The sequence below is a fragment of the Microcebus murinus genome, chromosome 6 (genome assembly GCF_040939455.1).
Source record: "Microcebus murinus isolate Inina chromosome 6, M.murinus_Inina_mat1.0, whole genome shotgun sequence".
Classification (NCBI taxonomy): domain Eukaryota; kingdom Metazoa; phylum Chordata; class Mammalia; order Primates; family Cheirogaleidae; genus Microcebus; species Microcebus murinus.
The window spans coordinates 48,329,145-48,341,341 of NC_134109.1; positions in this window are offsets into that span (position 1 = coordinate 48,329,145).

The window sequence follows — 12,197 nt, forward strand, 5'->3', positions numbered from 1 at the left end:
TCAATGCTTTAGGTTTATTGGTCCTCCTTGTTGTGTCCCAGACTCACTACTCATCTAGGCTGTCACAGTGTGAAGAGCCAACTGAGGAGGGGTCTTGCAAGTCCCTCACCATGCATCCCACTTGTCATTGGGGATTCAAGAAGATAAATGTCACTTTGGCATTTAGACACTTCAGGGTTCAATGACACCTGTTAGGACTCATTAGGCCATTGTGCTCCATGTGCCTGAGTAGAGAGGGAGCCCTGTAGCACTTTTATGTAGACTGAGGTGTTGGTGGGTGAGTGGAACCCAGCTCTGGAGGAGAAAAGAATGATCTCAGAGAAAGGAATTTCTTTCAATAAAAGTAAAAAATTCTGGGTTGCTACAAACTTCTAAAATGACTACTTCAAAGACACCATATTCTAAGTCTCTTTCACAAACACACACACACAAACACACACACATTTATATACACGTTAAAACTTTGTAGTATATATCCTCTTTGAAGATCTGTGTAGTGTTAACAGAGTTTGGGGTACCATGATCTAAATATCATTAGTGATGTAGAATCAATTCTATAAAAATATATGTGGAAATGTCACTTATTGAATTATTAAAAGTGAAGATATAGGAAATCAATACAGGTATATTTAACAAGTGAATAAAGAGAGATTTTTACCTGTTCTAATGTATTTCCTGAGTATTATTATTATTGTAATAGAGAGTATATCAAGGGTTTCTAGTTACAGAGATTTTCCTTTATATATATTTATTTATCCTGCCTCAGAAAACAGAGTGAGAGAGCAAGTGTGACAGAGAGAATAACTCAAGCAAGCAGATGAGCCCACTGATTTGTGAGCTCGTTGTGGATTTCAGAGCATCTGTTCACCCACTGTTGCCTTACAACAACATCCCATGCAAAAAAGAGACTGACTTTTTATTATGTGTTTTCATTGTGCTTTTCTTCTTCTGATGCTTTATTTAAAAAGAACAAAACAAGTCAGTCTCTGGAAGTATATTTGCTTTATTCCTTTTCTCCCTTGAAGAAACAACTTTTAAAATATTCCCAAGGCAGGAATTGTGATTTCAAATAGGTCAAAACAGAATAAATTCTGTTTAAAAAAATGTCAGTCATTAATTTGATTTAACCCATAAAACAAAGAACAAAGAGATGTCACAGATTTGGAATCAAGTCTGAGAGAATTTAAACAAAGCAATTAAAACATATCACAAGATTGAGAAAAATAATCTACACTTTATCCCCAAAACTCTTTTGATCTTCACTGAATGATGGAATGAGAGTGTACGTGTGTTTTTTAGTCTTCTCGTTACCCTCCCTTCTTCTGGGAACTCCTCTTTTCTCAGGCCAGAATATGGGCAGCTGTGATGTCCTTTCAAAATCCCTGCCGTGAGTTGGCCTCCTGACCTGAGTTTGGCCATTTAGTCTTTCCTGGGATTTTAAAATTTGCAAACAGAACTGGAGAGGTGATGGCTTTCTGGTGGTAGAAGTTATAAGTTGTAAACCATAATTGATGCTTAGAATTTGACATTTGGGTAAAGTGAGAGAGAATTGAGAGAGAGAGAGAGACAGACAGACACACTGGAAGGGGTGATCAAGCTGTCTGGTTGGCTATAGCCCCACATACCCCACTGATCCTCTTGTTTGGTTGAATGATCTCCTATGAGTAGTTCTACTTAATCTGGTTTGAATTTTCTTCTCTTGCAACTAAGAGAGCCCTGAGTCATACACAGTCTTTAAAGTAATTTTCAGAAGACAGTAGGGATTTGACAACATATCTTTCAAACTGTTTATATATTAGTATAAAAGACTTGCTAATTTAACTTTCTTTGGGAATAATTTCTGGTACTCATGTGTCTCACTTTAATGTAATATGTTATAGCAAATACTCTCTTGTGTATGTTTTGGTGGGGTGTTTAGTATTAGTGCTAACTAGTGTAGATGGAAAATATCTTTCATACAAAGCCCAATTTTATGACTGGCCTTAATGATTTAGATGGGTTCAGATTGGTTTTATCCTTTTTATTAAAATGAGAAAGTTTTATTTTCTGAAGCATTCTGTTGAAGTTTGTTGCAGGTAGGGTGAAGAATGTTCTAGCATTGCTATAGTGGAGTGTAATGGTGGAGAATTATGTCTAAATAAAGGCTCAGAGAAGAAGAGAATCCCAGAAGAGTGTGTGTTTCAAAAACCTTGAACTCATCACCTTGATGACCTAGCAGATAAAACGAATCCTGCTGTTTTGATGGGTATCTGCCAGTGTAGATGACTAAGGACCTGCAGTAGCTAATGGAGAAGTCACGTCTGGTTTGTTTCTTGATTTTATTTCTTCTGAAAGAAAATGGCTCTGGTCTCCAGTTTTAAAAAGTGTCTTTATTTCAAGTGAAGCAAATATGATTAGTTTGACTTAAATCAAGATTAGTAATATATAATTTATAATATCTGAAGCAATTTTTTTCTGTAACTTCCTGGGGGGTGGAGGACAGTTACTATTTATTTTATTTTATTTCAGCATATTACAGGGGTACAGATGTTTAGGTTACATATATTGCCTTAGCCCCACCTGAGTCAGAGCTTCAAGTGTGTCCATCCCCCAGATGGGGCACACCACAGCCATTAGATTTGTATATACTCATTCCATCCTACCCTCTTCCATCTGCTTGACACCTGATGAATCTTACTACTATATGTGCACTTAAGTGTTGCCCAGTTAATACCAATTTGTTGATGAGTACATGTGATGCTTACTTTTCCATTCTTGGGATACGATACTTAGTAGAATGAGTTCCATCTCTATCCAGGATAATACAAGAGATGCTAGATTACCATTGTTTTTTTGTGGCTGAGTAGAACTCCATGGTATACATATACCACATTTTATTAATCCACTCATGTATTGATGGGCACTTGGGTTGTTTCCACATCTTTGCAATTGTGAATTGTGCTTCTATAAACATTCGAGTGCAGATGTCTTTTATATAGAATGTATTTTGTTCTTTTGGGTAGATGCCCAGTAATGAGATTGTTGGATCAAATGGTAGTTCTACTTGTAGCTCTTTGAGGTATCTCCATATTGCTTTCCACAGAGGTTGCACTAGTTTGCAGTCCCACCAGCAGTGTATGAGTGTTCCTATCTCTCTGCATCCACACCTGACAGTTACTCTTTAAAGATAGCACATATTTTATTTGTATTTAGACCTTTATCAGAAAATGAGCATAAACATAATAGTTCTGTCATATATTACCAACACATTAAACTAGTGTCGAAAGACTTTTAAAAATGTTCTTAGTTAATGTTATTAAATTGTTAATATTTGCTGTTAAATATTTCTGTACTGGTTGTTTATTTACACCTACAGTTTATTTGATGAAAATTATTTTTGTAAGTGTAAGCTGTAGCACATTCAGACAAAATTTAGCCTGGCTATGACAATGTTCATTAACGGTTCTCCTTAACTGGGCTTGCCCAGTCTTGAGAGATAATATTTAGGAAGGCCCATCTACTTTAAAACTCCATGGATCATGATATATGGAAGGTTCTTTAAATCAGATAATAAAACATTTGTAGGGATTTACTGAAGGAGTGCAATCCCTAAACACTTTATAACTTACATTTATATATGACAGTGTAGGATTAGGTAGTATTTTTGGAATGCATTTCTAGCTCCTACTTCATAAAATGGCAATGATAATCCAAAATACTATAGTTAAAAAGACAGTTACTGATCTGTTGCTCAGATCCTTTTCTTTGTGTTTTACTGCTTGTGTCCTGGGCCATCCGACCCGCCCCACCTGTGGCTTCAGGGCTCTCGTCACTATGGGCCCTGAACTTTCCTTATGTCCTGGACTTTCCCTAAATGCTAATTAATCATTTATTATTTCCTACATACAATTTTTACTTCTCACAAATAGGTTATGGAACGCCCTAACTACTTTACTTGTTGATAAAAATGACTAGCTGAGGTTCAGCAGGTTGTGTCTGGATTCTCTCTGGGGTCTTTATTCCCTCTGTGGAAAATAAGTTTCCTATGCCGAGGGACTGAAAGGTGGATTAGGGATGTTGGTTGGTGAGAAGGGGCATTTCCTTTCCTGGAAACTGATCTGTCCCACTTTGCATACCACTGGGATGTTTTATAAATCCCCAGAAAGACTTCTCCAAACAGAAACACTCCCAAATTATTGTAATTATATCACATCCTATATTAGGTGGGCTTTAAAAATTAATTTTTTTGGATTTGTTTCTTGTGGAAAAAAGAAGTAACCAACATTTTTTTTTCTATTTAGTGTATGAGGACATTTATGCTGGTATTTCCAGCTATATAAAGTTAACCTTTTTTTTGTTGTTGTTGTTGTTGTTACTCATTAGGAGCCAATTATTGCTTTTGATGGAGTTTTGCTGTATTTATCTATATTTTTTCTTTTTTTGGTAAGGGCTCCTCAGGAAGTTTCCAGAAGGCTTGACTGAAGTGTGGCAGTGATGGAGACCATCGAGGAGGCTTTCTAGCACAGACCAGAAATGGCAGCGACTGCAGTGCAGGTTCAGCTGTTTCAAGCTAGCGACTGCAGGCGCTGGCAGCACTCCGCTAACATGTGCGGACAGTGATGTGCTAGAAATGATTCTTTCTGACGACAGCTGCTTGTGGTGATGCCCTGAGGGCACAGGAAAGGGATGTGAAGGTAAGGCTGAGTGTCTTTCTGTGTCTTTTTGAATTTGTTTAAGGGATTGAAGTATCCTGTCTGAGATGTCTTACAGACTGAAGGGTATGAGGGACTGAGGAAATTGGGAAAATACAGAGGAGTTTGATGGATCTAAATTTAGATGGTAATAGGTGATTACTTTGGACAGGGCCCTTGTATTAGGCAGAGTCCTGTGTTAGAGCAGATGACCAAGGACTTAGTGGGCAGGCTGATGCAGAGCGTGATGAAGAGCCTGTTACAGTGATCTTGGAGAGTGTCCCAAAGTGTAGTAAGTTGCGATTCTGTTAGCTGAGAAATGGATTTTCTAAATATTTACTGTGTGGGAAGAAGATAGTACTAATGGGAAGGAAAGAAAGTAATGAAGGTAAAAAAAAATACTGAGGCGTAACTGCGGGCAATACCATGGGTTATTATAATACTATGTTTTTAATAGAATGTTTCTGGACAGTATAAAGATTAGATGAGCCCTTTGGACTGAACTCATATGGAGGTTGTCTTTCACGTACTTAAGCACTCTTGTTTTGTTTTGGTCTAAAGTAATCTTTTGACTTGCCCTTTCCTTACATAGAACTCAATATTAATTAATATTAATTAGCACATTATATTATATATATTATGAATAAGCTTTGCTCATACTTAATGTGCAGATTGGCACTGACACCTTTCCTTTGTATACATGTCACATGTCACAAAATGGATGAACTGAGTGACCTGGGGGCTCAACAGGTCAGTGCCCTCACTTTTGTGTTCACTCAGCATGTTTCAATATTTTGCAGTTCATGTGCACCCGGTTAGGTGGATCTGTGGATTATAATCTAGATTTAAATAATAGCCCTCAAAAAATTGACATCTGGTTTAAAAAGATTCTAGCCAAAGAGTTCTGGCTTCAAGAGAAACTAAGAAAGCAGAAAAACTACAAGGAAATTGCAAAGTGGCTACTCCTAGTCCTAAATTTTTCCGTCTTTATCAATCACATCAACAGAACAATCACAAAACAGTTGCCATCATGAAGACTTTAAAAAATAAACTACTAATCTACAATTATTAATGATCAATCTCGTATTGTACCAAATAAGAATAGCTAAGGACAGCAGTACATAGATATAGTTATAAACAAATAGATATAGTTATAAACAAATAAATATACACAAACTGGGGGTGAGCACCCAAAATTTTTAATTGAGGGGATATGTGAAAGTTTGGAGACTGCTGCTCTAGATTATTTCTGTTGCAGTAATTCTACAGGTGTGTTTGTCAATCTTTGTAACTACTTAAAGTTGTTAAGATACTTAGATATATAACTCTGAGTACTGTTAAAAAAGTTAGTTACCATGTGTTATGAATTCTTGACTATAAGGGTACTAGATGATTACCACTCTTCTGAGCCCCTAGGCTCTGCATCACCTGCATTTTACTTCTCTACCAGTTTATTCTGTTTAGCTGTGTGTTTCTGGTCTTCTCAAGAGGCTTCCTTGCCAGCAACAGTCCTCTCTTTTATGTTCCTTGTTGTTAGGAAGACTGTATTTTTCAGTCTAAAAAGCAAGACAAGGTATGTAACAGTGGAACATTTAAAATCAGACATGTTTTGGAAATCTGGGAGGATTGCCATGGCTAAAGAGTTATGTATAATGAATGCCAGGCAAATATAATAAAAGTTCAAAATTTATCTTTGATTGTTTGAGGTAAAGGCTCTTTTCAAGAATTAGTCTATGTGCAAGGATCAGGTATCTGTGCTGCCTTTGTTGAGCACTGCATGTACTCAAACTTCAGTGGAGTAATCACCCTGTTTTTCAGGGCTTGTGTATAGTCAGGATATGAGTCATAATATGTAAATGAGGTAGTAATCATATCTGCACTTTAAAAGGTGCTGGATCTGAGATCAAGACAAAATTGGCATGTTTTACATCCTATGTTCTTATTTATCTGATTAGAGTTGATTACTTTTCAGTCCCACTAGGAAATGTAATTGGGTAGGCATCTGTAATTTGGCTTTGTGTTTGTTTTGGTGCACGTGTTTTTATGTGGATGTTTGTGTGTTTTCAGTTTTTCTCCCAATACTTAGTGTGTAAGCAGACACTATAAGAAGATAACTTCCATTCCACCATGAAGGTTCAGGGTATAGATGTAAGTAATTGCTGCAACCAGCTTTTTCCTGTTTCTCAATTGATTTATTGTGGTCCTTTCAATAGCTTTTTGGTTATTTATTTTATAACCAGCCTTCCACATCCATTTTTTAAATCATGCTTTGCTTTTGCGGTAACTTAGAATATTATTTAAAAAATTATTTTATCCAGAGATTGCATTATAAAGAAGTATTTTCATTAAACAAATTTTGTATAACAATACATTCTACAATAGAAAAACACAATGAATTATATGAGATAGGTAATAAGCCTGAGGCATATCTTTGAAAGAACTCAGAATCCATAGTTCAAAGAACACTGTAAATTTTAATTTAATAAGGACTTTATATCTTATAACCAACAGATTTTCCCTTTTCTTTTATTTGTTATGAATGATATTATAGTTTCACTAAATAGGTTTTCATTCTTTTTTTTTTAACAAATGAAAATTGACCGAATTAATAAATGTCAATTGTAGTAGATTCAGAATGACCAGGCCCAGATCACATTTGGGTAAATCAAACAAGGTTTATTTATCTAAAGGTTACAGAAAGAGGTCATAGCAACATTATCCTATGACAGATAGAGGTGTGTTTCCAAGTCACCCCAAAGGTTTCCAACAGTTATACTGTTGTGCATGAGAAGTCTGAGTGACTACTGGTTACATCAAAGCTTCTGGGAGCTAACACTCCTCTCCATGCCCTGCTTTATGTAATGAGGCTGGAGCAGTTTTGCAAGCATGAGCTGAGACCACTCATCTAAGCCAGGTGTATCACATCCATCTCAGTGTTAAAAAAAATATACAAAAGGTCTCCTGTGTGTGATTTAGTAAAACACCCTTAGACTTGAACATGGTACTTATTTATTACCCCTGGTCTTCTGAGGCCCTCACATTCTGATTCTTCTGCCTCCCTGAACTGAAAGCTGCAGAACAAGACCGTGGTCAGCTCCCCAGACAACTCCAGGACTCAGGCTAACAGGCTGTGAGATGAGGAGTAGGATTATCCTGCACATGTCCATCAAAAGAAATTCAGAAAATACAGGTAAAAAAGCCAAGAGGAAAATACAAATAGGCCATTGGATGGATATATATTCTTATTTCTCCTGGGCAAATAGTTAGGAGTAGGATTTCTGGGTTGTATGGTAAGGGTATGTTTAATTTTGTGATAAACTGCGGAACTTTTGTTGGGTATCAAACTTTTGGTTGAATCATTTTGTACAACCACCAGCAATGTATGAGCACTCCAGTTGCTCTGCATCCTCACCAGCACTTAGCTGTTTATTTTTCATTTCTTTAAACATTTGAGATATTCTGATAGGTATATAGTGGTATTTTATTGTGGTTTAAATTTGCACTTCCCTACTAACTAAAGAGGTTGAGCATCTTTTCATGTACTTTTTTTGCCCTCCACATATCTTCTTTGATAGTGTCTGTTCAAATTTTTTTCCCATTTTAAAAATTGAGTTGAGAGTTATTTATATATTACTGAGTTGTGAGAGTTATTTATGTATTTGAGTTACAAGTCCCTTCAAGAACCTCTTATTAGAAAGACTATTAGAGAGAAGTACTATGGGAATGGTGTAATAAGACCTCTGACAATCTTCTCTTTCATAAAAGCAACTAAAACATTTGAGAAAATTATAAAATTAAACATTTTTAGGACTCTAAAAATTAACTAAAAATTTACAACAATCTGTTGGTCATTTATTCAAGAAAAATGACTGAATATCTGTAAGAACAAGAGCAAGCTTTGTGGCATTTTGTCTTGCCCTCTTTCCATCCCCTTTCCCAAGCTTTGCAGTAGCCTTGACAACCATCAGCCTTGCAAACATGGTCATTAGAGAGACCAATAGCCTAGCAGCCACTGAAGGGGAAGAACAGATCTGGAGCTCCCTGAAAAGCCCCATCCCCAGAGAATCGTTACTATTTGACCTGTCTGGAAGCTCCCTGGAAAAAGACTACTGCACAGGTGTTGTCTCTATTTGACCTAACTTAGAGTTCAATTAGTGGGAAAAGCCCTGTCCCTAGGATGTTTGTTGCAAACAAAACAATCAGCAGCAATTGTTTAATGCCCAGCTGCTTGAGGCAATAATACCAATTGGGGCAAACAAAATTGCTGGCCAAAAAACTTACTGGTTTTAAATTTGGGAAATGAGATGTGCATGAGAGCTTTGGAAAGCTCTGACATTGGGGTTGTAGAAAGCTACATGTGTGTGCAGAGCTGTGCAATACTCAGGAAAGACCCAGGGCCATCCTAATCTCTCATCTCTGGCTGACCTTGAGCTTCTGTGCAAGCAGGAAGGGAAGGTTGAAGCTGATTTTTAAACCACCAAAGTGTTGAAATCATGCGCAACATACACACAGAGCCCCTTGGCAAATGTTGGAAATTTACTGGTTCAGGCATTCAAGGAAATCTTTGTTCAATCATTAGCTGACCACTGAGCTAACTGAGCAGAGACTTCAGTGGCTGCACATGACAAAGAATACAGACTTTACAGAATTAGTTCAGGGAATTCATTAAATAAACAACAGCAGCAACACCACCACCAACAAACAGCAAAAACAAAATACCCTGGGGAGGAAGCAGATCTTATTTACAGAGTTGCCACATTATGTTATTGAAAATATCTAGTTTTCAACAAAAAATTGTGAGACACACAAGAAACAGGAAACTATGGCCTACACACAGGGAAAAAGAAATTGTCCCTAAAGAAAATTTGAACATCACTATAAACCTACTAGACCTACAACACATATACAAAGAACTCCACTACCAACAGCAGAATACAAATTCTTCTCAAGTGCACAAAGAACATTTCCAGGATAGACCATATGTTTGGCCATAAAACATGCCTTGATCAGTCCCAGAAGCTTTCACTGGTGAAGTCTACAAATATTAAAGAAAAACTAATACCTATCTTTCACAAACTCTTCTAAAAAATAGAAGAATGATCACTTCCCACCTTATTTTATGAGGCCAGTATTACCCTGATTTCAAAATCAGATAAAGACATCACAAGAAAACTATAGATCAATATTTTTATGAATATAGATGTAAAAATCCTCAACAAAATACCAGCAAACCAAACCCAACAACATATAGAAAGTATAATATACCATGACCAAATGGGACTTAAAAGTGTAAGGCTGTTCAACACATGAAGATCAATCAGTATCATATATGATATTAATAGAATAAAGGAAAGAAAACCCCACTGTTTCATCTCAGTAGCTATGGAAAACACATTTTGACAAAATCCAATACCCTTTTATGATAAAAACACTGAAAAACTAGGAATAGAAGGGAACTTCCTCAGCTTTATAAAGAGACTCTATGAAAAACTCATAGATAATATGATAGTTAATAGTGAAAGACTGAAAGTTTTCCCCCTAACATCAGGAACATTTCAAGGATCACCACTATTACCACTTCTATTCCACATTGTACTAGAAATTCTAGTCAAGGAAATTAACCAAGTAAAATAAATAAAAGACATTCAGATTGAAAAAGAAGAAGTAAAACTATCTTCATTAGCAGATGACATCTTCTATATAGAAAATCCTGAGGAATGCGTACACAAAAATTTAGGACTGATAACTGAGTTCAGCAAATACACAAACAAATTGTATTTCTATACATTCATTAGCAACAAACAACCCAAAATGAAATTAAGAAAATAATTCCATTTATAATAGTATCAAATAAGAATAAATTGCTTAGTAATACATTTAACAAAGAAAGCATAAGACTTGTACACACAAAACCACAAAATATCATTAAGAGAATCTAGAGTAGACTTAAATAAATGAAATGACATCCTATGTTTATTGATTAGAAGACTTAATATTGTTATGATGAAAATATTGCTCAAATTGACCTACAGATTCAATGCAATTCTTTTCAAAACCAGCTATCTTTACTGCAGATATTGATAAGCAGATCCTTAAAGTCATACAGAAATACAAGGTGCTCAGAATAGCCAAAATAATCATGAAAAAGCAGAGCAAATTTGGATGACTCATATTTCTCTACTTAAAAAATTACTACAGAGCTATAGTAATCAAGACAGTGTAATGCTGGCATAAAGACAGACATTCAAATCAATGGAATAGAATTAGGAGTCCAGAAATTAACCCTTACACTTATGGTGAATTAATTCAATGAATAAAGAATAGTCTTCAATATGTGGTGCTGGAACAACTGGGTGTTCATAAACACACTGAGGTTAGACACCTAATACCATAGACAAAAATTAACTCAAAATGAATCATAGACTTAAACATAAGAGCTAAAAGTATAAAACTCTTAGTAGAAAGCATAGGGAGAAGTCTTCATGATTGTTCATTAGGAAATTATTTTTTAGATACGAAAAATGACAAAACAAAAAAATAGATAAATTGGATTGCATCAAAATAAAAAAACATTTTGCTTCAAAGAACATCATCAAAAAAGTGAAAAGATAACCCACAGAACTGGAAAAGAATATTTGTAATTATGTATCTGATTAGGTTCTTGGTTATATCTAGAATAGATAAAGAACTCTTACAACTCAACAATAAAAAGACAAGTAATCTAATTAAAATATGGGCAAAGATTTAAATAGACATTTCTCCAAAGATGATATACAACTTGCAGATAAGCATAAGCAATCAAAGCCACTATGAGATACCATGTCACACCCACCAGGATGGCTATAATTTTAAAAAAGGAAAATAACAAGTGTTGGTGAAGATGTGGAGAAACTAGAACCTTTATTGCTGGTGGGATTGTAAACTGGTGCACCCACTTTGGAAAACAGTTTTGCAGTTCCTCAAAATGTTAAACAGAGAGTTACTATATGACCCAGCAATTTCAGTCTTATCTATATAGGTAAGAGAAATGGAGACATTTAATCATTCAAAACTTCTACACATGCCACGTGTTTATAGTGGCATTATTCATGATAGCCAAAAAGTAGAAACTACTGATGAATGATGAATAGAATCACTGATAAATGGATAAATTAAATGTGCTATATCTATACAATGAAATATTCAACAATAAAACGGAATGAAGTGCTGATACATGCTACAACATAGATGAACCTTGAAAATATGCTAACTGAAAGAAATTAGTTAGAAAAGATCACATATTCTATACTTTTCTTTGTAGTAAATGTCCAGAAGAGGCAAAATCCATATGGACATAAATTAGATTAGTGGTTTCCACATGCTTGGGGGGAGGGGTGGGGAGTGATGACTAATTGTATAGTCTTTCTTTTTGGGGTGATGAAAATGTTCTAAAATTACATAGTGGTGTTCTTTGCACAACTCTGTGACTATATTAAAAACATTGACTATATTAAAAAATTGAATGTATGCTAAAAAGATGAATTTTAT